We start from the raw sequence: 6,059 nt of genomic DNA on the forward strand, positions 1-6,059 counted from the left end.
AAGACATCATGCCTATTTATTCTGCATTATCTTAATATTTTGTTGTTGATGGTTTAGGCAGGATATATCAAGTACTTCCTCCAGAAACATCCCTGAAGTGGAAACGGTGGCAGCAAATATCACAATGAAACACAATGAAGCGGGAACAATTTTTACCGCACAATGTATCGGCCCAGCATGTGTAATATACGTATCGGAGAAAGAAGAGTCATCCGCTCACACTGCTGGAGGGAAGCCGAATAGCAATACGATACATCCTTTTTCACTGGCATCTTCTATCACACCATTCAACACATCTCCAGAAAAGTGATGATTCCAAGACTTTCACAAACTCTGACAATAGCAATTGCTATTTAAAAGGCCATACTCTGATTTTTGATCACATGCATTCTGGTTTGAACCTGTGGAATATTGGAGATTATTGGAGATTCCTTAGTAATTGTCTAAAGAAGTGAGAATGAGCTCAGACGATGTTGCTTCCAAGGTTCACATGCACTGGATAAAGAGTACTTTGATTGCTTGAAATTTCCTCTTATGAATGCCATCTGTTGCTCCCTGGGGCCCCTGATTTCAGCAGCTAGCTTAAAGATATTTAATCTTCCGTACTTAAGCTTCCCATACGGGTTTCCCTATTAATCTTTAACCAGAGCATCATCACCTTCAACAACATGTATATGAACTATGACCCAAACACACACAGAGAGAGATGCCTAACAGGCAAATTAATAGATTGTGACATCACCTTCTTAAGAAACTCTTACAACTGCGGTTCCCAAAAAGAAAGCACTCCAGAATACATTTAAGAACTTCCAGGAGAAATAAACACTTAAGGAAGGAATGTGGAGGGGTGATTATATCTACACGATGAAGGTTTCATGCTACTTTAGAGCTCTCATATTGCCATCTCATGTACCCTGGGATTTGTAGTTTGGATTTGTCCTAAGACTTTTCTGCTACAGTCTTCTAGTGCTGTAGTTCAACACATCTCTTCAGCAGAGAACTCTTAATAACTTGTCACCTACACATCCCAGGATTACACAGTATGAAAGTTAGAGGGGTACTAGTGTTAACACTGTTCAGTCGTATAACTAAACTCCAGCTCCATGCGGGGACATGAGAGAAGCCTCCCACAAGGATGGTAAAACATCAAAAAAACATCTGGGCGTCCCCTGGGCAACGTCCTTGCAGACGGCCAATTCTCTCACTCCAGAAGCGACCTGCAGTTTCTCAAGTTGCTCCTGACACAAAAAAAGTCGTATAACTGTGTACAATACACCAACCTATAGTGGGTTAAATGTTCCTCCTGCAAAGAATCTCCAGTGATCTGTGTTTCTCAAGTTACTTCAATTTGATAATCTCATCGAGGGGGAATAATTTATTAGACAGAATAATGGAAATGACTGCAAAGGCCATGTAGCCATACTCCTGGTGTGCAAGTATATACAATTCATTTTCTGTGTCCATCCACAAGCCATTGGCTGCCAATCCACAGAAAGATTATTGGAAGGAAAGAAAGAAGAAGTTGCAGCCACAAATGTAGTGCAATTCCCTGCACATTATGAGCAAAAAAAAAAAAATGCTAGCTCCCCACATTGGACACTCTGAGAAACACTGTTCTAGAAGTCATTTCCTATATGTTTTGGAAGGGTTTGGTTCTGCCTTTGCTACTTGTGCTAGGGAGGAAAACTATGGAATTATTGCATTCTCACACTCCTTTCCTGGCACGAAATAGCTATGGTAGGAGGGATTAAGAACTCTATAATGGAGTTACTGCCAAGGGAGGTCTAAAAAAGGGTCATATGCAAGCCAAAAACGGATTAACGGGTTGCCGGTTGACTAAAACATATTGGCTCACAGACCACTGTGCCTGGACACACATGTGTATTTTTTGCACATTCTGTGTCTTGGTTCAGTTGTGCAGCATTGCCATTCAACACAAGCACTGTGCATCACAATAAATGCATAATTATGCATGTGGAGCTTTACACTATTCAACCTCAATGTAGGATCTCACCCACAATAATACTGATCATTGTGGGCCGTGAAAATTATTATTTCATAACTATATCTATATATATAAAAGGGTAATGAAATTTCGGCCTAGGACAAAATAACAAAACTACACATCCCAGAAGCACGAAACTTGGCAGCACAGCCCCTCATCCATGCCTCTACGTTCATACAACAAATAGCTCCAGCTACTCCAGAAAACGGCCAGGCTTTGAGACTGCAAGGCTATTCACTGCTATTCCAGCTGGCCAACAAAGGATTCCCATAAGCCACAGCAACGCGTGGCCGGGAACAGCACACACACACACACACACACACACACACACACATATACATATATATATATATATATATATATATATATATATATATATATATATATATATGGGGTTTAAACTCTTTATTTCATTCAGAGACATCTGGCAAGTGAAGCTGCATTGGGGGCATATTACAGAGGAGAAATGAACATCACTTTTGTGGAAACTGAAATCATTTACAGAATCATGGACGAGCTATTTCCAAGTACTCCAAATTACCAATTTATTTCATAACTATTAATTCTGAAATTTGGTGGCATCACTAACAGATTGTTTTGAAAATTTTGGCTTCACAACAAAAAACCCATGTGAGAGGTCTTTGTAATGTCTTGTGTAACCATAGCTGATTAATAAACTTGGATAGTATCCGCTATCTCAACAAAAGAATTAAAGTGACAAAACTATTTCTCTCTTGAAAACAGGCATCGTATTAACAATGATGTGTACTTCCAGATGGATCAGATACCTGTCCACCCATTCTTGTGCGTCTATCTTGCTCTCAATACATACACATTTATATCCCATTTACACTAATGGGATTCACACATGTGTATCGAGGAGAGCAAATATAACTTAGTGCTGTCATCCTTTATGGCGCTCAGAGTGAATTTCTTAAAGCAGGGTCTCCCTGCACTGATGAGCCTAGGAAAGACAAAGAAGGGAGCTTTCGGGGGAATAAAGCCTTCCCTCTCCAATTCCCACCCTTGAACATTGCCATCTTGCCACAGATTTTCCCATTTGAAAGACTGTGAGTGCAGTACAGGTTGAACATCCCTTATCTGGAATCCCAAAATCTGAAATACTCTACACAGATGGCTGAGATAGTAATACCTTTGTTTCCTGATGATTCTGTGTACACAAACTTTATTTCATACACAAAATAGTGTATTACATTACTTTCAGGCTATTTGTATAATGTGGATATGAAACATAATACGTTTTGTGGTTGGATTACTTGCTCCTGATCTCTATACCTGGCTCTCTGGTATAGACTATACCCTTTCCCCATGTTCCTATCTTTTGACTATTTCCCAACTTTTCAAGGATTTCTAAGAGAAGGAAACACCTTGTCTAATGCTTAGGTTGACATCCAGTTCATTACTTACAATGTTTTGAGATAGGATTATGACTTTGTAAATGTTGGCATTCATGTTAACATCTTCCATGCCAGCATTTGTCACACTGTAGTTTACATTTTATTAAATTAAAAATATCAATATTGTTATATAATATTGTAATATTTGTGGTTTTATTAAAATATTTTAATTCTATAGTGGTTTGGACTATGACGTTGTCATCCAAGGTTCATATTCCCGCCTGGCCATGAAAACCCACTGGGTGCAAGTTAGAGACTCTCAGGCTCCTTCTACACTGCAATATAAAATCCAGATTATCTGCTTTGTACTGGATTATATGGCAGTGTAGACTCATATAATCCACTTCAAAGCAGATAATGTGGAATATCTGTTTTGATAATCTATATGGCCTCTGCCTCAGAAAACACCGGGATACAGTTGCCTTAGGGTTGTCATGGATCAACTTAAAGGCTTGACTAAAATCTCAGCATAAGCTCTTTACTATAGGTTAAACCAGGGGTCCCCAAACTAAGGCCCAGGGGCCGGATGGGGCCCTCCAAGGTCATTTACCTGGCCCCCACCCTCAGTTTTATAATATAATATTTGTATATCATTTTAAATAATATAATATATTGTATATACATATAATATTGATAATAATACTATAATGTTATACAATATAATACTAATAATACCATATAATAATATTAATTATATGATATATATTACATATAATATTACAGTATAGTGGTATAGTTCAATATAGTAATATATAATGCTAATATTGTGCTATGCTAATAATATAATAAATTGTATGTACATACAGCTGCTCTGAGTCCCCTTCGAGGTGAGAAGGGCAGGATATAAATGTAATAAATAAATAATTTTAGACTTAGGCTCGCCCAAAGTCTGAAATGACTTGAAGGCACACAACAACAACAATCCTAATTAACTTGACTATCCCATTGGCCAGAAGCAGGCCCACACTTCCCATTGAAACCCTGATAGGTTTATGTTGGTTACAATTGTTTTCATTTTTAAATATTGTATTGTTCTTTCATTGTTGTTGCTGTTTTGCACTACAAATAAGACGTGCAGTGTGCATAGGAATTTGTTCGGGTTTTTTTTCAAATGATAATTCGGCCCCTCCACAGTCTGAAGGGTTGCTTTAAAAGTTTGAGGACCCCTGGGTTAAACTATCCCAAACCTCTTTCCTTAATTGATTTAAAATTGCATTTGTCTATTTCTCAAATATGCTTCATGATTAAAAAAAAAAAACCCTGATCTGTCAGAACTCGTTGCTTGTGCCTATAGAACCTGGAAGAATACCACTGCATTGTTGAACAAACAGTGTGCCATCGGGAATGAACAAAAATTAGCACTATAAATAGGTAATATAAATGTTGTTCCACCTTAAATGGTTTTAACATAATTGAGTGATTAATTATATATATGTATTCCATGTGTGCAAACAAGAAAAAGGGCATGTTTACTGTCACCAATGAAAATGTTCTTGGACAAAGCGCTCCAGAAAAGCACATTAAATACCCTTAGAAAAAGGAGATTATTCTTATCAAAGGTCCATAGGAAACCTCTGGTAATAAATAGTATGGAACCATGTTTCACTGTCCACACTTCCGTATCTTCATTGCTTAACAAGCTTTCCTACCAAATCAGAAAGATTTCATAGCAGCCATCAAAGAGAAGCGATATTGCCAGACATTGTCTCTGATTGGATAATAAACCCCGTCAGCCATTCAGAATTAAGGCGTTCATATACTGTATGATTACTGCGAAATAAAATCACGGCAGTGATGCAAATCAGAACCCTGCCAACAATCAAGATGGAAGATATACGTGAGAAAATGTGTACTGTTTTCATGCATCGCTAGTTGTATGGTATCCCTCAGCTCTGGTTATTATTTGCTTTGTTATCTGCATTATAGCAGTGCCCAGAGGCCACATACAGATGATATAATGCAAACCATAATTGTTTTAGCCTGGGCTCTGTTATTAGTCTTGACACCTGCATTTCGGGTAACTAACAAACAATTAGGACCTGATGAGTTTTTTAATTATTACTCCGAACTCGATTTACATCAGCAGCAAAATAGAAATAATGAAAAGAGACAACAATGCAATCTACGAACGAAATAGTACAGTGATACTAACTACTTAAAAGAAATGCACTTTCTTAAAGAAAAACGAATCAATCAACCTAGAACAGCATTAAGTAACAAATGCCCAAGCACTAATTAAGGCAGAATTCTTCTTGCTAGTTTAAGGGTACACTAAACTGTATGTAGTTTCTCACAATTAGTATGCTAGTTTCTCACAATTAGAGAAACAAATTTGCCTTTGCTAACTGCAGTCAAGTTGAATTCAACTTATGGCATCCCAAAGAAGGAAAGACTTACAAGCATCCCTGTCCTCAACAGCTCTGATCAGGTCTTGCAGACTCTTACTAGGTCTATTCATCTGTGCAGGCAGTCCCTGAGTTACAAACACTCGACTTACAAACGACTCATAGTTAAGAACAGGGCTGAAATAACAGAAAGTGGGAAAAATCTGCCCCTCAGAAGCGACATTAAATTCTGAAAGAATTATTATGGAGGAAAGTTGTCTAACCCCTGCAGGAGTCTACCGTATGCCATGC

The sequence above is a fragment of the Anolis carolinensis genome, chromosome 2 (genome assembly GCF_035594765.1).
Source record: "Anolis carolinensis isolate JA03-04 chromosome 2, rAnoCar3.1.pri, whole genome shotgun sequence".
NCBI classification, from domain to species: domain Eukaryota; kingdom Metazoa; phylum Chordata; class Lepidosauria; order Squamata; family Dactyloidae; genus Anolis; species Anolis carolinensis.